The sequence below is a fragment of the Vulpes lagopus genome, chromosome 23, assembly GCF_018345385.1.
Source record: "Vulpes lagopus strain Blue_001 chromosome 23, ASM1834538v1, whole genome shotgun sequence".
NCBI classification, from domain to species: Eukaryota; Metazoa; Chordata; class Mammalia; order Carnivora; family Canidae; genus Vulpes; species Vulpes lagopus.
The window spans coordinates 36,898,624-36,921,533 of NC_054846.1; the positions used below are offsets into that span (position 1 = coordinate 36,898,624).

Consider the following 22,910-nt stretch of genomic DNA (forward strand, 5'->3'; position numbering starts at 1 on the left):
ATGCAAACGCATTCTTGTCACCCTCTGCTTAAAACTTCCTGTCTGGATCCTACTAAACTTTGAATCAATTTCTGTCTGTGGCTTATATCTTCTGGAGTGGGACACTGTCTCCGTCTGTACAGTCATACCCTACTTACCATTCTTCCCTTCTGTCTTGTATCTCAAGCACACTGGCCTTCTGGCTCTTCCTCAAAAGGCCAATCTTTTTCCTCAAAGATTTTCTTAAAAAAAAAAAAAAGATTTTATTTATTTATTCATGAGAGACACAGAGAGGCAGAGACACAGGCAGAGGGAGAAGTAGGCTCCCTGTGGGGAGCCCAATGCGGGACTCGATCCCAGGACCACGGAATCATGCCCTGAGCCACAGGCAGATGTCAAAGACAGTTGCTCAAGCCACCCAGGCGCCCCTCCTCAAAGATTGTCGATGAACATTGTAATTAGATTATTATTTAGCAAATGCTCATTTCTGCTTCCTCCCAGAGTGGGTGGAACGTACTTTCGTACTTTCGCACTCTCTGACCACGATTTCAGCCATGAGGCTTGCTCAGTTAAGGGGATGTTAGCAGACATTAGGAAAACAAAGACTTGATGTTTGCAGCCTGGGGCTTGCCTCCTTGCTCCTCTGCCACTGCCACAAGAACTTTTCCTGGATGGTCCCCAAATGAGGAGAAATATGAGTCAAAGCCAAACTAGCTGTCTTGCAAGCCTGCAGTGTGAAGCAGAGCTTCCTAGGCTTAAAGCAGAGTCACCTGAGCTAACTCACATATGGACAGGATTAAATAGTCTCTTTGAAGTAACAGAGCTGTAGGGTAGTTTGTAATGCAGCATTTTTGTGGGGTTAGTTGACTGATACAACTATTCATTTCAAAACTCATCCCACTGCTATCCCATTCAATCTTATAGTCTTTTTTTGTCCTTTAATATTTTGTCTTCCGTAAGTAAAAGCAATAATCATCTTTTTGTGTCGGTTATTTCTTTTGCTCTCAGAACACAGATTAATGCTTCCCCCTAATGGTAACTCAGTAAATATTGTTAATAGGATGAATTAATAAACTAATGAAATTCTAAGCACCCCTACCTGATGGGTTTAGGGTAGCTATCTTTCCCTTCCCTCTCACAAGGACATTCTCATTCTCCAATCTGTGAAGAGCGAAATCCAGGAAGCAAATTGCTAGCCAAATGGTATGAGAGAATTTCTTTCTTGAAGGGAGCCTTTATACTATTTTTAATTGCAATTGACATTTTGCAAATTACCATTTTTTTAAAAAAGCAAGAGTACGGTAGTCCTAAAGGCACACATTGGTGTTTCCAACTTGGTAAGCCAATTCGCTCAGAAAAAGTAAGTAGGGCAGGTAGGTAGAGGCAGAGAACTAAAGTGAATGAGACAGCATTCTGGGTCAAGAACCAGCCAGCATAAGCAATACCACAGGCCTCAGAGTAAACTCGAGATGAAACCTGAAAGTCATTCCTTGAGAACCTAGTCGATGACCTGTTGAGGCATGGTGCCAGGTTAATTTGATTTCATGTAACGCAGCACACTATGAAGGAGGGGTCAATATTATTTCCATTGCAAAGCTTAAGACACAAAGCCAGTAGAGAGTTTAAATAAGCATGAGAGGGGGATCCCTGGGTGGTTTAGCAGTTTAGCACATGCCTTCGGCCCAGGTTGTGATCCTGGAGTCCCAGGATCGAGTCCCACATCAGGCTCCCTGCATGGAACCTGCTTCTCCCTCTGCCTCTCTCTCTCTCTTTCATGAATAAATAAGTAAATCTTTAAAAAAATAATAAATAAAAATAAATAAATAAGCGTGAGGGGACTTATTAAGGCTGGGTGAGACTAAATGCTTTCTATTACATTAGCTCATCGTTCTAGTATCAACACTGGATCCAAGCACAAGGTAAAGAATATCTTGTATTAACATGCTCTAGAAAATATATGCCAAGAAAATATAATTTAACATTTTTTAAGTAGAAGTACATTTAGTAAAAAGTCAGATTGGATTGGATTTTCGAACTGATCGCAATTCATCAGTTTAACCTTGCCTTTCTTCCTTTCCAGGCTTAAGTGTGTATTGATTCATACCCACTAAATAAGAAACTTTTTTTATGTATCTTTTTATCAGAGAGACTACCCAGAGGCTCTGCAGGCACTGAATTGTTTTAACTAGGGTGAAGGATTAGAAAGTCTGAACAAAGAATGAGGAGGAAAGGGAGGTCACTTAGAGTCCAAGGGGGAGTCAAAGTGAGTAGTAGCCTTGAAAGAACATTTCCCACTTTGTACTCTAGGTGGAGGCACTAGTACGTATAGAATGAAAATACCAGAAAAGCCCTCAGGGTACCGGACCATATTTTTAATGCTCTCCTAATTCCTTAAATCAAAGAATGTTGGAACTGAAAGGGGCTGTATGGAGCAACTAGTCTTATACTTTAATTTTACAGGGAAGGAAACATGGACCTAGATACGCTAAGTGGGTTATAAATTTCCTCCACCTCCAATCCTTTATCACGTTGGTCATGACTGCTCAGTCTAACCTCACTTCTTAGCCTAAGAGAAAGGTTATTCTCTCAACATCAATCAAACTATTTTGAGAAATTAATTTATCCTCTAGGAGTTTCTCTAGTATCAGTACAGCATTTTCACAAGTTGGGAAGCATCGAAGGGTATTAGTCACTATAAAATGGGCTTTCTTTTTGAACAGACCTCTCCTTTTGTCCTTTCCTGTTACTTAATATCTTGCTTTTGGCATTATTCACTTCCATTGCTATCTTTCAGTACACACAAATCTGTTAGTTTCTAAATCATAGATTCTTTCTTGCTGTGATCTTTTGGCTCCTCCTCTATGTTATAATATCACCTTTTTTCTATACCCTCTCTGGCCTTGAAATCAGATAACCATGATTATCTGGTCATAAATCAGGGATCTACACTCAATTGCCTACAGGGAGCAGGAAGATGATTATGTCCTAGTTAAGCCCTTATTTAAGAGAATCATCGGCTCGCAACTGAGCTTAGATTATTTTTCTTCATGTGGAAATAGAGACCCAAGATGGCAGATCTTTCCATTTTTAGCATTTCCCAGAAATTCAGATTTTTATGGAAATGTTAAAATTGTTAAATGTGAATATTCAGTTTAAATTTCCTTTTCACAACCGTATGGGTCAAGGTGGACCACTTAAGCATGAATATTACTCTGAGCTGAAGGCAATTGAGACTCTAAGGCCTCAAGAGAAACTTCCGCACCTCCCTTAACTATCGGAAAGAATCTAAATTGGAGGTCTTTCCCAGAACAAGAGTTTATTAGCAGAAATAAATTTTATCTGAGTGCCCCATCTGCATGGCAGGACAAACGTCTAATTCTAATTACTACACATCTGGTCTCCTTATTGCCCTGAGAATTGCATTCTTTTCCTCTCATGTCCCAGACTCACACCCCTTCTCCTTAGTTCAGAATAATGTATATATCTCATTTTGCCTGTCTTTGGAATTTCTATGGATTCCCTGTATGCACGCTATTAAAGTTGATTTTCTCTTGTTAATCTGTCTCGTGACAATACGATTCTTACCCCAACTAGATGGACCCTTAGAAGGAAACAAGAAATTTTGTTTCAATCAAATTGAAGTATCTATGTCCTGAATTGAGCCTCAAGATCCACCATTTTGTTAGTCCCTGGTTTAAGTATTATTCCAATCACTGTTGAGTTGTGGCTTTAAATTTTAACTCTCTGAGCCAATTTCAACATCATGTGGATTATATTTTTTCCTATGTGGTATGCATAGATCACAAAGTGTGTATGCACAAAGTGGATGCCAAGCACTCAGTAGCATGAGCTTGTGCTTCCGATTGTTCTCTTTCTACTTGATGTTGACACAGCTCAATCTTTTTGGATCATTCTAGTATCTATTTACAAGATCTTAAATTAGACTCCATCTCAGAAATTCTATGCAAACCTTTTTCTTCTTCATTCTCTCCAAAGACTCCTTGCTTTCCAATTTGGAGATCTTTTAATGGTAGTGCAATATATAACTTTTGTCCCTCTGTGGCTTGTTTTTCAACTGAGGCATAATGCATATATAGTGAAACATAGAGATCCTAAGTGTAAAGACTGATGAATTTTGACAAATGTTTGAATTTGTGCAATTCAAAACCCATTAAAGATGAAGATCATCTTTCACACCTGAAAATTTTCTCATGCACATTCCCAGTGAATTGCTCTGACATCACAGGCAAACACTTAATTTTGCTTATTCTCAATCTTCATATAAATACAATCAAACATTGTGTACTTTTTTGTGAGCATCTACTATTGCTCAGTATAACGTTTTTAAGACTAAAGTTATTGCACATATGAGTAGTTTGTACCTCTATTGCGATTGGTCTGTTGCAGGCATATTATTATAATTTGTGTATACATTCTCCTATGAAGTGCATATTGTGTTTCTCCAGTTTGGAGTTTGAATAAAGCTCTTGTAAATACTAACATTTAAGTATTTTTCTGGACATATATTTTCACTGCTCTGGTATAAAATATTTGGAACGGATATTCTGAGTTACAGAGTAGATGTGTGCTTAACTTAAAAAGAAATGGCCAGTTTCCTATGTGGTTGTTAAAATCCCACTAATACTATTCTTGCAAATGTTTGGTGTGGCCATTCTTTTGAATTTTAGTCATTATACTGGGCATAAAGTGGCATCTGATTTTAATTTGCTTTTCCTTCATGACTAATGACGTCGAGCTCTTTCATGTGTAAACATTCTTATATTTTTCTTTGGGAAGTGTTTTTTTCAGGTCTTTATTTGTTGTTTAATTGGATTGCTTATCTTTTTATCACTACATTATACAGTTTTCTGAGTAGGCATATGTATTGCCAATACTTTTTCCCGGTTTCTAAGTTGGTTATTTTTGTAGGAATGTCTTTCGATAAGAAGTGTTTAAGTTTAATGAAATCTAATTTATCCCTTTTATTCTTTCTGGTTAGTGCTCTTAATATCCTAAGAAATCTTTGCCTATCACAATGTCATGAAATGTTTCTCTATGTTTGCTTTTAGAAGCTTTATAATTTTAGCTTTTTTTTAAATTGGAGTTCAATTTGCCAACATAGAGCATAACACCCAGTGCTCATCCATCAAGTGCACCCTCAGTGCCCATCACCGAGTCTCCCCAACCCCCTGCCCACTTCCCCTACAACTACCCTTTGTTCATTTCCCAGAGTTAGGAGTCTCTCATGTTCTGTCTCCCTCACTGATATTTTCACTCATTTCACCTGCACCCCGATGTTTCTAGCAGCAATGTCCACAATAGCCAAACTGTGGAAGGAGCCTCAGTGTCCATCGAAAGATGAATGGATAAAGAAGATGTGGTTTATGTATACAATGGAATATTACTCAGCCATTAGAAATGACAAATACCCACCATTTGCTTCGACGTGGATGGAACTAGAGGGTATAATGCTGAGTGAAATAAGTCAATCGGAGAAGGACAAACACTATATGGTCTCATTCATTTGGGGAATATAAAAAATAATTTTAGCTTTTAAATTTAGTTCTATAAAACATGTCTATTTTTGCTAAATGTTTTAGAGATCACCATTGAAATTTCCCTTTTAACATTCAATTGCTTCAGTATCATTTGTTGGATAGATGTTTGTTTTCCCATTGACATTTTTTGGCACCTCCTTTAAACAACTGTTGATCAGATGTAGATGGATCTATTATCTTTCATTGATCTCTTTGTCTTTATGTAAATGTCACACTCTATTGATTACTGTGGCTTTATAGTAGCTCTGAAATTAGCAAGCAGAAATTTCTCAACTTTATCTTCTTCCAAATCGTTTTTGCTACTTTAGGTTTTGTGTATTTCCCATCGATTTTAAAATTGGGCTCTTTGTTTATATTTTAAAATCTTATTTTGATTGGATTTAACACGAATCTAGAGACCAAGTTAAGGATAAGAGATACATTTGAATAATTGGGTCTTTGGGTTTTTTTAAAGATTTTTTTTTTTATTTATTCATGAGAGACAGGCAGAGACACAGGCAGAGACAGAAGCAGGCTCCATGCAGGGAGCCCAATGTGGGACTCCATCCCTGGGCTCCAAGGACCATGGCCTGGGATGTAGGCAGCCGCTCAACCGCTGAGCCACGGGGCGTCCCTGAATAATTGGTTCTTCTTAAACTTAAGTTCCCTCAGTAACGTTTTTGTGATTTTCAGACTAGTGCTATGTTTTGTTTAATTTTATTTTCTAATTGTTTATTGTTAGCATATAGACACCAGATAGATATTTGCATTTTATCATTGTGTCCTTCAACCTTACTAAATTTGCTTATTAGATCTACTATCTTTTTTTGTATATTCCTTTGGTTTTTCTACTTAAACAATCATATTATCTACCAATAAAGACATCTGTGTTTCCTCTAAACTTTAAGTCATTTGCTTGTGTTGTTTTTCCCTAATTGAATTTGCTAGAATCTCTAAAACAATATTGAATAAAAGTGGCAAGAGCAGAAATCCTTACCGTATTCCTGATATTAAGTGAGAGGAGTTCAATATTTCACAATTAGGTTTTGTGCTAACTATATGTTTCTCCTTCTTTTTTCTAGTTTGGTGAGAGTTTTTTTTTATCATTAATGAGTGTTTAATTTTGTCAAATACTTTTTCACATGTTAAGATGTCATATGTATTTTGTTCATTCTATTAATGTAATGTACTTGTACTGATTTTTTAAAATAATAAATCCACGTTTTGATACTGGGATAAACTTCATTATGTCTCCTCATTATACTTTTATATACTGTTGGATATAATTTCCTTGTACTTTGTTAAGGATTTTTCCAAATCTTTTCATGAGAGATAGTGGTCTATAGTTTTGTTTTGTTTTGTTTTGTTTTGTTTTCTTGGAATATATTTGACTAATTTTAGTATCAGGGTTTTTATGGCCTTACAAAATGAGGTGGGGAGTGATCTTTCCTTTTCCATATTCTGACAAATTTGTCTAAGATTGGTATTATTGTTTTATCATTGGTTAGAATCTATAAGCAAAAACGCCCTGACCTGGTGGGGAAAGTTCACATTTTTATTTTTAAAACAAATCTAGCCTTATTCATATGTCCTATTTATTTTATCAAATCTATCTTTTACCCAAAACTAATCATGGGGGTAACAGAAGGGTCATCTAGTGCTTATTTTAAGTCCTGTCATGTGGGTCTACAAGATGTTGAGGGGGGTACCATAAATTATTTAAGACATGGATAATCAACAGTTTTAATAAATATAAATATTAAGACTAATACATCTCAATGATTGTCTTCCATCACAATAATGCCAGGAAACAGTCTACTAATTCTGCCAATATGATCACAACATTAATTTAAGATGTTGCCTTGATAAGTATCTTTCTGTTTTTAAATGCATATACAGAATCCAACTGGATTATCCTTGTTCTAATGATTAGTATTTTTCAATGGATTTTACTATATTATCTAAATAATTAAACTTATTCATAGTCATTTGTTCATAGTATTTCTTTATTATCTCTTACTGTCTGGAGGATCTATAGCAACATTCTCTTTTTCATTGCTGATATCGTTTGTGTTTTTTTTTTTCTCCTTTTTTTTGGATCGATTTTGTTAGAGATTTTTTAGTTTTATTTATCTTTTCAAAAGACCAACTTTTGGATATATTAATTTTTTCCATCGTTCTTTATTTTACTGATTTTTGGTCTTATTATTATTTCCTTTTGTTTTGAATTATTCCTTTTCTTTTTTTTTTAATGTTAGGCTTAGAATATTGATTTCAAATGTTTATAATATAAACATTTAAATCTATAAATTTCCATCAAATCATGACTTTCACTATTTTCTTTTTTTTTTTTTTGACTTTCACTATTTTCCAGAATTCTGATAAATAGTATTCTCACATCACTCACTAAAAATATTTTCTAATTTTCTTGTGAACTTTAATTTGATCTACAGAGCCCTGGATCCCACCCACGGAGTTTCTGATTCAGTAGATAGTGTTGGAGTCAGAGAATTAGCATTTTCAACAAGTTCTCACATGATGCTGATGCTGCTGTTTTGTGGACCAAAACTTGAGAGACCACTGCTTTCAGGTTCTTAGTCTTAAGGTGTGGCCTTCCTGAGGTTTCTTCATTCTAGTAGTTTAAAAATCAAATTTCTCCCCAAACCTGGCTACTTCTAGCATCTCTGTTCTTTTCTCATCCTCCCAGCATTTCTTCTATGCTAGGCCTGTGGAGTCAAGCTTTGTACCCCTGCTTTGTGCTTAGCCAAAGTCGGAAATATGCAGCCCTCTGAGGCTCCTTTTCTATGCAAGTCTCTCATTCCTGCTACCTTGTGTCACAGAATATCAGCAGCCTCAGCAATTCCCAGATGGAACCCTGGTCTCTTTGTCCAGTGAGGCTTTGGGACCCCTTCTTCCTGGTTCTCCACTTTGAGAAGTGCTGAGCCAGAAAACCAGGGTGAACATGGGACTCAGCTTACCAGTTACCTTTCTTTCAGGAATTACAATCATATGCTTTGCTTTTCCCAGAGCCTACAAAGAGTTGTTTCACATATTTGATCCTATTTGGTTGATTTTTTTATGCCAGGGCAGCAAATCTGATATCCATTCCTCTGCTGTGGCCAGAACTAGTAGTATATATACATATACATCATTATTGCAACTCTTAATCCTCAACTAAGTGAAAAATATTTCCTGAAAGAGCTAGTTGCTTTTCCTCTTTTCTGTTCTCATTTTCCACTCTCCAATGCCTGCTCCAGTTATAAAACACAGCAAAATATTTAATATTTAGGACTCAATTAAAAGGGACCATCAATGACTCAGAAATAACTCTCTAAATAACACATTGATTGAAACAAGATAAATGTCAGCAAACAACCTGATATAAAGAATCTATTTTTCAAGTATTCACTCATTTTTAGTTAATTAATTCAATTTATATTTATTGACCACTTACTTTTTGTCAAGCCCTGAGCTAAAGATTGTAGACTTAAACAGTGAATAAACAATTCTTTTATACTATTTGCAAAGAGAAAAATATGAAAGAAAAATCTCATGGTGTAAAAAAGAAGACTAACTGCCAAGAGTTCTCTTTGGTTGGCATCTATCTTGATGAATGCACCATGGTTTAAGATCCAGAGAACTGGATCATGTATTAGTTGTAGATATAATCAAATTCTAGGCAACTAATTTGTGATAATTGAACTCACCAGAGAATAAAGTACTTTAATCAGAATAGCAATTTCTTAAATTATACTACGATCTCTAACTACGGTGTCTGCTCTCACACCCTCAGGCCAAGACATTCTTTCATTGCACACAAGTCTATTATAATCAAGAATTGCTTTATGAGAAAGAAATCAGCACAAAGGCCATTCAATGATAAGAATGGTTTTGGGCACCAGGTTCTGGTAATCTAATATTTCATCCTCACAGGAATAATAGCTAATATTTATGGAGTCATTACTTTTTCACAGCATTTTGAGGCGGCACATACCATTATAAATCCCTGATTTACAAATAGAGACACTGAGGCAAAGAGAGTTTGAGAAACTAATACGTCGTAGTGGGATTTGAACATACGGAGTCTGGCTCAAGAGCTCAAACTCTCAACCCCTCAATTATAGGGGTTGAGATATAGTGCAGAGTCTATATCAAATTCTGATACATTGATTCTTGGAAGGGGCAGTACTTTTACTGACATTGTTTGGCAAGTCACTTCTTTCTACTTTCCTGTTTCAGTAGCTGGCTAACCTCTTTGACTAAGACATTGTGTCTTTAGATAGGATAATGAATTCAACTATGTTTCAGTGAAGTTTGTCAGATGGCCTTGAATAACTCTCCTTAATCCATTATTGTTAATTAGTAGTGAGATCTCAACCAGGAACACTCTTTTTAGTGTCTGCATTCAGAAATACCGTATTTGGCTTTAGCATCTTTTAAATTGTAATCTATTGCCATGCATTTAATATGGTAAGGTGTTACATTAAAAAAAAAAAATTCATTGGATCTTCTTTCCTACTTCGTTGAGGATAAATTGACAATATAGCTGTGGATTCATTTCTGGGTTTTCAGTTCTGTTCTATTGATCTATGTGTCTGTTTGTGTGCCAGTATCATATTGTTTTGATTACTATAGCTTGTAATATAACTTGAAGTCCAGAATTGTGATGTCTCTAGCTTTGCATAGACATTTTTCCAAAGAAGATGCACAGACAGCCACAGACACATGAAAAGATGCTCAACAGTACTCATCATCAGGGAGATACAAATCAAAACTATAATGAAAAATCATCTCACGCCCGTCAGAATGGCTCAAATTTACAAAACGAGAACAAGTGTTGGTGAGGATGCAGGGAAGGGGGACCCGTTGCACTGTTGGTGGGAATGCAAACGGGTGCAGCCACAGTGGAAAACAGTATGGAGGTTCTTCAAAAAGTTAAAAATAGAACTACAGAACTACCCTACAATCTAGGAACTGCACTACTAGGCATTTACTCAAAGAATACAAAAATACTAATTCAAAGGGATACATGCTCCCTGATGTTTATAGCAGCACTATCTACAATTCAGAAATTATGGAAACAGTTAAAGTGTCCATCCACTGATGAATGGATAAAGAAGAGGTGGTATATATATATATAATTATATATAATATAGTATAATATATAATATAATATAATGAAATATTAGTTATATAAAAGAATGAATTGTTGCCATTTACAATGACATTGATAGAGTTAGCATTATGCTAAGCAAAATAAGTCAGAAAAAGACAAATACTATATACTTCACTCACATGTGGAACTTAAGAAACAAAACAAATGAGCAAAATGGAAAAAAGGAGAGAGGGAGGCAAACCAAGAAACAGATTCTTGACAATAGAGAACAGACTGACAGCTACCAGAGGTGGGGAGGGATGGGTGAAATGGGTGATGGGAATTAAGGAGGGCACTTGCTGTGAGGAGCACTGGATGTCATGAGGGAGTGTTGAATCACTGTATTTTACACCTGAAACTAATATTACACTGTATGTTAACTAACTGGAATTTAAATAAAATCTTTTTAAATGTTCGGATTTTCATGGGTTCTCTTGAAAAAAATCAGAAAATGTAGCAATAATGGGCCCACATTCCACGTAGTGGCAATCTGCTAGTGCTATCCAGGCCACTATATTCATTAGCATCGCCTACCTAACAACCTCCAGCATTTTCATTAGCAATCCTTGATAGTTTAATTGGAAGGAAAGCAAATTACTGCTATCATTTCATCAAATTGTATAGATGTCTAACTTACTATTTTTAATATTCATAAAATTATCTGTAATTGGAGTGTCTCATTTAAACATTTTCGTATTAAGTTACATTCACATGACAATCTGTAAGATCTAAACCACTAGATCGGGGTAGCAATAGAGTCACATTTTTGTATTTTTCCCATCAATCACTTGAGTAAATGTTTATATTCATTAGGAAATCTAGCATCAGTTCTCTCTCCTTCACTTCCCTCCTCTTTATAAAAACAGAGCAGTTCTGCTAACAGAATACTGGGAAGGGAGTTTTGAAAATGTGAACAGTTTACTTGCACCTCTAGCTTTTTAGCTGTCCCCGTTTCTCTTGCTCTCACAGGATTTCAGGCTCAAAGAGTGGATCCCCAAAGTGAGATCTGTGCCCACTGCAAACAAGCTCAGATCCCTGAAAGTGCAGAAGAGTCAACTTTGAGAGTCCTACATTTCTTCCTAACCTACACTAACAAAGTTAGCAAGAATTTGAAAAGCTATGGCAGCTTTGCACTTTTCAGAATGAGCATTCCCTTTCCCTCACAAAGCTACATACGGGGGTTTCTGTGGTACCCTAGTGAGAAGGATACAACCTGCAAACTTCCTTACAGTTGGATTTGAATCACCCTCTAGCAACTCTGCTATCCTTCAGTTAGCACTTTTATTCATTGAGAAGGAATGTAACATTGAACTTCAAAGAGAAAGTGTGGACTGAGACCCCTGAACTTCCTGGAAGGTTTCCAGATCCAGGTGCAAACCTACCCACCTCTTCTCCCAGAACACAAAGTGGTATTACAAGAGGTAGTTGGGTTTTTTTGTTTTGTTTTGTTTTGTTTTTTCTCCCCTCAAAGGGCAAAAGGTACTGTGATGTTCTTCCTCAGGGAAAACTAGTCCAAGTTTATATGTTTTATGTTATTGTTATATTAGTCTAGTTGGACTGCATAATGAAATATCACAGGCTGGGTGGCTCAAGCAACAGAACTTCATTTCTCTGAGCTCTGGAGGCCAGAAGTCCATAATCGATATTCTGGCAAATTCAGTTCTAGCCCTATTTGATTAAGGCCCCTCCCTAATGACTTCATTTAACCTCATTTAGATAATTCCCTAACCACCCTATGTTTAAATAAAGTCAAATTAAGGAATAGAGCTTCAACATATTAATTTGGGGGGCACAATTCAATTCATAACAATTGCTGTTAGTGCTTTGATACATATGAAGCTAATTTGTTCTCCATATCATAAGGAAATATGGCTGGCAGTATGATGAATTAAACTTACATTCATACAATATTTAATACATTTTAAAAATAAAGCATTTCCAAATCTAATTAATAAAACATTTATTAAGTATCAGTTTTAACACTGGCGTTTGTGAAGCCACAATGTACCAAAAGTACCATGCCAAACATTTATAACTAGTATAAAAATTCCATATCCCCATATTGGCCACCTCAAGATGAAAATGGATAACTCCCTAAATGTTAACTGGCTCTACTCCCCTAATATTCAACATAAAAACCACATGGGAAATATAGAAATTCAAATAGAAGTAACATACACCTGTCATAAATCATAAACAAAGAACTATTTGTGGGACAGCATGAATGACAAATGGTCTACTGTGTAGATTTTAGAATGAAGCAGACAAAAGTTGGAAGGCCGGTTAATTTTCCCCTCCTTCTCCTCCTTCAGCTTTGTCTCCTTGAGTGTCCGATGTCCACAATGTCAAGTTGTCTCTCAGTAATTGCAGTATTAGCGTGCTGTCTTCGTATGACTCTTCACTTAATGTATCAAGCTCAGCAATGGCTTCACCAAAAGCTGTCTTTGCAAGAGAGCAGGCTTTCTCCGGGGAGTTCAGAATTTCTTAATAGAGCACAGAGAAGTTAAGGGCCAGACCCCATCTGATAGGATGTGTTGGTTGCATGTCCTCTCTGCTGATTTCAAAAGCTTCTTGGTATGCTTGTTGTGACTGATCCACAATCCCTTTCCTGTCATCACCAGCAGCAACTTTGGCCAAGTAACGGTAGTAGTCTCCTTTCTTCTCTTTCTTTTTTTTTTCCCTTTCGTTTTCAAATAGAAGACTTTGCTCTCTGCTTGTGAAGCATTGGGGATCAAAAACTTTTCCAAAAGGGACATCATTGCAGAGATCTCTTAGCTCGGTCTCAATGTTCTCTCTGGATTCTTGAGCCATCTGCTGTTTTTCCTCAGCACCTTCTGTCTTTTGCTCAATTCTTGAGATGACCCTCCAAGATGACCTAGGGGCTCCTACAACATTTTTATAAGCAACTGACAGAAGATTCCTCTCCTCATTGGGTAATCCAGCTCCTTGCTCAGTTACGGACTTCATGCAGGCTGCTATGTCATCATATCGCTCAGCCTGCTCAGCCAGTTTGGCCTTCTGCACCAGCTCATTTTTATCCATGATTGGATGTTCTGTGTCCGGAGTGGGTGGCAGTGGACAGGGGCCAGAAATGACTATTCTTTGTAACATTTTTTAAATGCTCTGAATTGAAGAATATTCAAATTATTTCCCTCTGTACAAATGCTTACTCATCTTTAATATTTACTTTTTTAAAAAAGATTTTATTTATTTATTCATGAGAGACATAGAGGGAGAAGCAGGCTGCAGAGGGCTGAAGGCAGATGCTTAACGCTGAGCCACCCAGGCATCCCATCTTCAATATTTACTGATAATATCTATAATCTAGTCAGACCTAAAGACTGACCACCAACTTTAATTCCTTACAAGTAATAATTTTAGCAATTTCATGTGTAAGTAGTCAAAAAGGTTGGAAAAGAAAATGTGATCCTAATTCTGTGTAGGAACAATCCATTCCAGAATAATAATTTTAACCTGAATCATACATACTCAAAGTGGCAGGAGCTGCAGGGAACCGAGCTAACATTTATTGGCCAAGTATTATGTGCTTGGATGGTTTATGTTACCCATTGTCATTTTCATAACAATCCTATTAGGTGTGGATTCTATCCATTTGAGGTTAGTTAGGAAAATGAAGTTCAGAGAGCTTAAATAACTCAATGCCCCAATGTCACCCAGCCAGTAAATAACAGAGGCCAACTTCGAATTCAGATAGGTCTGATTCCAGAACTCATAATCTAAGTCAGTGGGAATGATATCATATGGCAGCAGTTCTTTCTCTTTGGAACATTTGGGTTTTTCTTAAGGGAAGGGAGTATTAACTGGGAGTTTTCATTACCAAGTTCTGAGCACCTACTGTTATATTTTAAAATTTACATCAATCATGAAATAGGACATATCCAATAGCCTTTGCCTTTACTCAGCCTCTCTCCCTTGGAAGTCTGTACCATGATCCTGAAGTGTTTTATCCCCACTTAGCTCATACACAGAAAATGTCTTTTGTCTTGGTCATCTTCTTGGTAGCAATATATTGTAAAACTATTTACCAAATGTCGAATTGTGCATCATTTAATTGTCCTCAACTCCATATCCTTCTGTACTTCCTTCTGTGGCAACAGGGTTAGAAGCTTGCAAAACTATATTTTAGAGACACTTGCCAAGCTAGAGGTGTTAAGTGCCAACCTTTCTGAAATTCCAACATTGAGAAATATTAACAGAGGTTTAAAAAGTGGGAGGAGCCCAGAGACTTGCAAATCCTGGCCCAGCCCTGTTGGAGAACCCACTTCAGGGCTTTTGAAAGGAGCTGCCCTGCAGTTCTCGGGTCACCTGGGTGCCTCGTCAGTTAAGCCTCCAACGCATGATTTCGGCTTAGGTCACGACCTCAGGGTCATGAGCTCAAGCCCCATGTTAGGCTCTGCACTGAGCATGGAGCCTGCTTAAGATTCTCCGTCTCTCCTTTGTCCCTAACCTGTACCCTCCCACCCTGGGCCCCCACTCTCAAGTAGTGTGAGTGCTCTCTCTCAAAAAAAAAAAAAAAGAAAAAAAGAAGAAGAAGAAAGGAACAGCCCTCCTTCTAACAGGCATGGAAGGTCACAGAAGTTTCTCCAGCAGCTAAGAAGCCATTGCTGGCTCTTGGGTTCCAGCACAAATATGGCAGCAGTTTCCTGATATTCTGCTTCCTATTCTTTCCATTTTTTAAAATTTAATTTTATTTTTATTGGTGTTCAATTTGCCAACATATAGCATAACACCCAGTGCTCATCCCATCTAGTGCCCCCCTTAGTGCCAGTCACCCAGTCACCCCCACCCCCCACCCACCTTGCTTTCCGCCACCCCCTGTTCGTTTCCCAGAGTTAGGAGTCTCTCATGTTCTGTCTCCCTCACTGATATTTCCCACTCATTTTCTCTCCTTTCCCCTTTATTCCCTTTCACATTTTTTATATTCTCCAAATGAATGAGACCATATAATGTTTTTCTCCGATTGACTTATTTCACTCAGCATAATACCCTCCAGTTCCATCCACGTGGAAGCAAATGGTGGGTATTTGTCCTTTCTAATGGCTAAGGAATATTCCATTGTATACGTAGACCACAGCTTCTTTATCCATTCATCTTTCGATTTTCCATTCTTTCCAACATCTTCATAACCAATTCTCTGCATCAAACTTCGCTTGGCTTGAACTACCTAAAGTGTTACTTAATGTCCAAATTAGAAACATGATATTACCTTTTCTTTCCCTGTCTATCCCATATTTGCTAAAGGAGAGTTATGAATTTTAAAATCATTAGTCTTTGACACATTAAATTGAAAGACTAAATTTCTAGTACACATATCATAGGTCTTCATAAGAATTAACTTTTTTTTTTAATTGTACTAGTGCTTCATGAGTTCATGAAAATTCTTGTCACTGGATCAAAAATATTTTCTTTCTTTATAAAACTGTGAAACAGAGGACATTTAGGCCTGTGAAATTTGAACCCACGTTATTTAAATACTTGCAGATAAACTGAGCATATACAGCTATATTACTTTAAAAGAATCCTGCATCTGGAGAATTGTCTTTCAAGTGTACTACTGTGTGAAGTGTGACGTTTCAAAATTATTTTCTCCTGCACTCAGAATCTTCTTAGCAGAGAAATGAGTCCTGGCATGGATGAAGTCTAAGGTCTGTTTTCATCCCTAGATATTTATTTTATTTATTTAATAGATTGTTCTATTTTATTTGTTAATTGCAAAGCTGTATCTGAGTTATTAATGTGGCCCACAAGTTCTCTTCTTGGTTCTCCTCTATGCTAACACATGTGCGTAAGCAAGTGTATTTATCTCTGAGTCTCACGTTCTGTTCTTCATTTACACGACAAGAGATTTGAAATTGATGGTATCTATGTTTCTTGCCTTCTCTAAAATCATCTTTGATGCCAGTTTAACTGTTCTTTGTTTTGAGCACTAGTTCAATTGGTTTATCACATGGCTCGAAACTTGGTTTTCTTATTCTTAAAATTGAAATAATAGGTTCCTTTTTACTGACCATATTATAATCAAATGAGGTATCAAACATAAACGTGATTTGTGCAGAGCACTAGAACATAATATTATGATTCTATTATTTAGTATAGCAGGTGAATGTGTATCTGAGGGTGTTTATACATTGACACGCACCCATCTAATTTTATTAAAGTATCTGTGTTTCACAACACTTTCTTTGAAGTTGAGCAGCTTCTAGTAGCAGCCACCCTTCTATGGGTTTGTCACTTTATCTCATTAGAGTTAATAAAAGCTGAGGCTACTAAGTGAAGAAATTTGGCCTTTTATTTAGGACACAGGTATCTGGCCAACACCCAACTAGTCAGCTATTCAAATACTGTTTGTTTAATTAAAAGCTTAGAGCCGCCTATTGAAGCTGGGTGACTAATTAGACACCCTATTATATACCAAAGTTACAAGTGCCATTCTAAGCTTTTCTGGAGAAGCAAAAGATCATAGAACCCTAGAGTTGGAATGGAATCTCTGCTTCTGGGCTTTTCCCAAACTGTACAAGATAGTTATTTCTTCCATGCTCAAAACCTTTTACATAGGTTATTTCACAACCCATGACATCCGTTATTTAAAAGATTTAAAAGATTCTGTGAGAGGTCACATCCATTCCAACTTTTAGACGTGATTTTTATTACCATGAACTAACTTAGGACAGGAAAGAATTTCAGAAAACAGATATTGGAGTAATAATAATTATATTAATAATAGTGGCCTTGGAGTTTAGTTTATCTACTTATTCTCTATGACCTTTGGAGGTTTTTCTACCTTCTGCTATCAACAGCTCTGTACTACTGAGTAGTACCCTTTTGCCATGTCTTAATTGTCTGAAGATCCTCATTTCACTTCTGATTTTACTCTTCGGGCCAATTTTAATTATTCCTCTGTCTTCAGTTGTCCAAACAAAATAGGCTCTGTATCTTACTATTTTTCTATTAGTTGAGAATGGGGTTTTGAGTAAATCAGATAACTGATTGATTACAACAAGCCATATAGTATGTTATTTCCTCACAGATGATCAAATAAGTGACAAATTAGCTCAGACTCAAGTGTCTGTGCATAATACAAGATCTAGAATCTCAGCTGTGGTGAGGTTTTAATGCAGGCCCTGGGGAAAACTGGAAAACTCTTACTAGTACAGGTGTGTATGATAATTATACCAGTAAGGCAAAATAATCATTAAAATGTGAAGAGTAAATTTCTGATAATAAGAATACAACACATTGTCACAAAACAATATTTTCAAAAAAAAAAAAACCTTTTAAACTTACATCTAATGGAATATGAAAGTACATTATTATCTTTTTTTTTTTTTTAATTTTGGAGATCAAAAAACTGAGGCTTAGGTTAGGTAATTTATCTGAGAGCTTTACCAGAAAATGGGAGAGCTATGATATGGATCCCTATTTATGTAGCTTCAAAACTCATTATTTTAATCCTTATGTCTACCATCTTTTTAATGAAGTCATATGGGCTAAAGCTAAAAGAGAAGTTCATAGAATAACAAAAAGCCTCGAATGTAGTTATGAGAAGTAAAGTGAGGGCAGTGGAGACAGACAGGGGGTATTAGAAAAAGGGAGTCAAGAGGTACAAACTTCCAGTTACAAGATGAGTAAGTTCTGGGGATAGGAAGTACAGCATGATGACTATAGTCAACATGGTTCTAAGAAATACATATGAGTTTTTAAGGGAGTAGCTCCTAAGAGCTCTCATCACAAGGAAAAATATTCATTTTCCTTTTTTTGTTTTCTCTTTTCATTGTGTCTATATGAGATGATGAATGGCAAGTAAAGTTATTAAGGTAATTATTTCACAATATCTGTGGTAAGTGAAATCCTTATGCTGTCCACCTTAAACTTGCACAATGATGCATGGCAATTATATCTCAATACAACTGGGGGAAAATTTAATTAAAAAAAAACACCCTTTTTTTTTTAAGTGAGTACATATCTTTTATTATTTTATTTTTCATTTTTTTAAAGACTATATTTATTCATGAGACACACAGAGAGAGACAGAGAGAGACAGAGAGAGAGAGAGAGAGAGAGGCAGAGACACAGGCAGAGGGAGAAGCAGGCTCCATGCAGGGAGCCCGATGTGGGACTGGATCCCGGGACTCCAGGATCAAGCCATGGGCTGAAGGCGGCGCTAAACCGCTGAGCCACCCGGGCTGCCCAGTAAATATCTTTTAATAAATTATTAAACAGTATACAAAATAAAGCTTCCCTCAGAATTATGGATACATGAAATTTGAAATAGGTAAGAATAAATAAAAACAAAATAGGCTAAGGAGGAAAATTATTTCAAATTAGGATGTGGATTACTTGGGAACATTGTAAATATTATTTTTCAACGTGTTTATTTTAAATCAAATTTAGACATTCAATAGTTTAAAAATAAGGGATTCAACCTTTTTAGTTTCTCAGGATGAGTGAGACTGGCTTGATTTTTAAGACCCTGTGATTTTAGATGGAAAATTTTCTACAAAGAAGGATCAAATGGCCAAAATACTAATAATAATGGTGATTCTAGGGGCTGTCCTCAAAAATGCTCAGTCCTTTCAGCAGACATTCACTTTTTAACCATAACTCATACCTCTGAGCAAATTCATTTTATTCACTGAAATTTGGCATTTGATAAAATGTACAGATTTTCCTGAATGTGCCAATGGCTGTGGCTTAGGTAGCTCTGTCTCCAACTCTTAAGTCCATCAGTTTATAAAAGGAGATGTGAAGGGGACAAGTCAGACTCTTTTTTTTTTTTAATTGGGGTTCGATTTGCCAATATGTAGCATAACACCAAGTGCTCATCCAGTCAAGTGCCCCCCATCAGTGTCCATCACTCAGTCACCCCCACCCTCCACCCACCTCCCCTTCCACTACCTCCCCTTCCACTGCCCCTTGTTCATTTCCCAAAGTTAGGAGTCTCATGGTCTGTCTCCCTCACTGATATTTCCCACTCATTTTCTCTCCTTTCCCCTTTATTCCCTTTCACTATTTTTTATATTCTCCAAATGAATGAGACCATATAATGTTTGTCCTTCTCCAATTTACTTACTTCACTCAGCATTATACCCTCCAGGTCCATCCACTTCAAAGCAAATGGTGGGTATTTGTTGTTTCTAATGGCTGAGGAATATTCCATTGTATACATAAACCACATCTTCTTTATCCATTCATCTTTCGATGGACACTGAGGCTCCTTCCACAGTTTGGCTATTGTAGACATTGCTGCTATCAACATTGGGGTGCAGATGTCACTGCATCTGTATGTTTGGAGTAAATCCCCAGTAGTGCAATTGCTGGGTCGTAGGGCAGATCTATTTTTCACTCTTTGAGGAACCTCCACACAGTTTTTCAGGGTGGCTGCACCAGTTCACATTCCCACCAAAAACCTCTCTAATACAAAGAGAGGCTGGATCCATGAATAAACTAGAACAAGAATTGATCCACTTATTTTATTTGTTTCTTTTCTGTTTCAAAACAGGAGTTTCCATCTGCAGATATGCTCTCACACTGTTTAGCTATTGATATCAACTCCACCACAGATTACATAATCCTCCTTTGATTGGGGAATATTCATTCATTCTTTCATTAAGCACAATGCACCATCTTCCATGTTGATTTTTCATACCTTAACCTAAATGTGTAAGGAAATAGACATCTATTTATTTTGGCTGAGCTTCATATTCATAGATGAGTGAGAGGTCATTTTAACTATTCTCTACCATCAAAAATCATTTTTACACATTATATCTTTTTTTTTTTTTTTTAGATTTTATTTATTTATCTGAGAGAAAGAGAGCCCAGAAGCAGGGAGAGAGGCAGAGGGAGAGGGAGAAGCAGTCTCCCCACAGAGCAGGGAGCCCAACTCAGCTAATCCTAGGACCTCGGGATCATGACCTGAGCCAAAGGCAGATGCTTAACCAACAGAGCCACCCAGGCGCCCCTATACATTATATCTTTTAAGAAAGGTAGAGATTGTATAGATAAGTACCCATCTGTCTTCTATGGGTAGAAGACTTCCTACTGGTTCAGAAAAAAAAAACTGATGCAAGCTCAGTGTTATTAAAAGTATAATTTTCAAAAAACTGAAGTGTATGAATCTCATAGAAATACATGGTGGGCAAGTGTCAAAGATTTAACTTTTTAATGAGGGGTCAAATAGAACAGCAAAGCTGGTCCAAAGGTAGATAGGAAAGACTGCTATATATAGTTAGTGAACTAAAGAAAGAATGTTGAAATAAAAATGCGTTGAGTATAAAAGTAGTTGATATCCTACAGGGCAATAAAACCCTAACCTTTTGTGTTCTCTTTCTACTAGACAAAATCATTTGTATTACTTTCTGAACGAAATTTGCAATTTACCTTTTTTTTTAAAAAAATAATTTAACATCTGATTTCAGAGTTTGGGCCGAATCAACAGTAAATGGTGTGTTAAAATATGCATCATTCCAGAGAATTGGGTAATCTTTGGGAGGATCTACTAGACAATGCTCCAGTATATCATTGAAAAGACAATGCATTCATTAGTTTGCCTTACTTTCAAGTTGAGGTAATTTTTCATACCATTTTTTTTTTGTATATCTTTTTATTGGAGTTCGACTTGCCAACATATAGTATAACACCCAGTGCTCATCCCATCAAGTGCCCCCTTCAGTGCCCGTCACCTTTTCATACCATTCTTTACCCTGTACAAGAAATAGTACTTTGTCTAATACTATGTGTCAATACCTTGTATGCAATATTTTATTTAGTTCCTATGAATATCAATAAGCATAGGCCTTATTTGAAACTCTGATTATTTCCTTGGAAAATATTTTTACAAAAAAAAATACTTGGATAGAGCAGTTTGGCTATTTTGAAGATTACTGATATTTAGAGTCAAATTAATTTCTACAAGGGATAAGGCTATCTACACTACTCATGTAGAGAAGTCTACTCAGACAATCATACTGATAGAGTTGGGTATCATCATTTTAAAAATCATGCAATTTGGTAGATGCAAAATAAAACCTCATTTCAATTCACCTATATAACATCTGGTTAGTTAGGAAGTTCCTATTTTAAAACCTGGTTTTATTATTTTCTTTTAAAATTGTTATTTGCTTATTTTTCTTTTTAGATACTAGTGCCCATTTTTCTATTCCTTTCAGCTTTTAATATCTAAGAGACATTAACTCTGTGTTTCATTCTTACACATCAAAGCGTTTGTCTTGAATAATATCAATAGAATATTTTATGTGAGGAATAATAACATCCTAAATGAGATTCATCTGTGCTAACTTGAAACTCAATTTAAGATTATGCTAATAAAGATGTAATGCTGTTTCCTCTTGTTCCATTAAAGCTCTTAATGAAAAATGTTTTATATGAAAACTATATATACACTTAATAGGGTGGAGAACCGAAACTACAGGGAACAGGGATATTTGTAAATGCAAAATTCTTTGTAAATTGACTGCAATCATTATATTAATAAGTAAAGAGTATGGCTTTAGGGATTATATTTTCAGCAATTTGGAGTAACTGGAAAATCTCTCATAATAGTTTAAATCTTTGTTTTTGTGACATGCTGGTAATATAAAATGAAAACTGAAACCAAAGTATACCCAAGATTATTTATGTTGTATATAATGTGTATGATATATATACACACACACATATATATAACAAGAATATATCATCACTGCTTTTGGTATTTTAAAGGTTTTCTCTGGTAACACTACTATAGATCCATTTAAAAGATGGGTATATTTTCTTAAATTGAAAAAAAGTTCATTGAATTAAGGCATTGTCTAGTGTAATGTTTTCTAATTTCTAACACTTTGGGATTTGAATATATTTATGAACTCATAAACAATACATCACCAATTTAAAATAAAATAAGGTCATGTTAAGTCCATCTATGTCCGTATACATGTAGAAATGCACACGTATAGAATATGGAGAACTAGGGAGCCATTATGGTGGTAAATATTGGGAAAAATGATTTTTTCGAGCTCCGTAGAACCTTGCCTAAATCAATGCACATGGAAATTATCGACACCTTTAGGACCGCTTTCTTGTTCGCTGTTGCTGGGGGTGAGAGAGTCTCCTGACCCCGGTCGAGGTGCAGGGGTCCGCCAGCCTGAGCGGGGCCCGCGGAACCCACAGGCCGCAGATTTCCTGCGCGGGGCCCGGGGGCTGGGGGGAGGGTGGGGGGC

The 22,910-nt window shown here is 36.4% G+C and overlaps 1 pseudogene; it reads right to left on the bottom strand.

Annotated features, from left to right (window-relative positions):
- Positions 1-12,954: 12,954 nt before the first annotated feature.
- LOC121481569 lies at positions 12,955-13,731 on the bottom strand (annotated as a pseudogene).
- Positions 13,732-22,910: the final 9,179 nt, after the last annotated feature.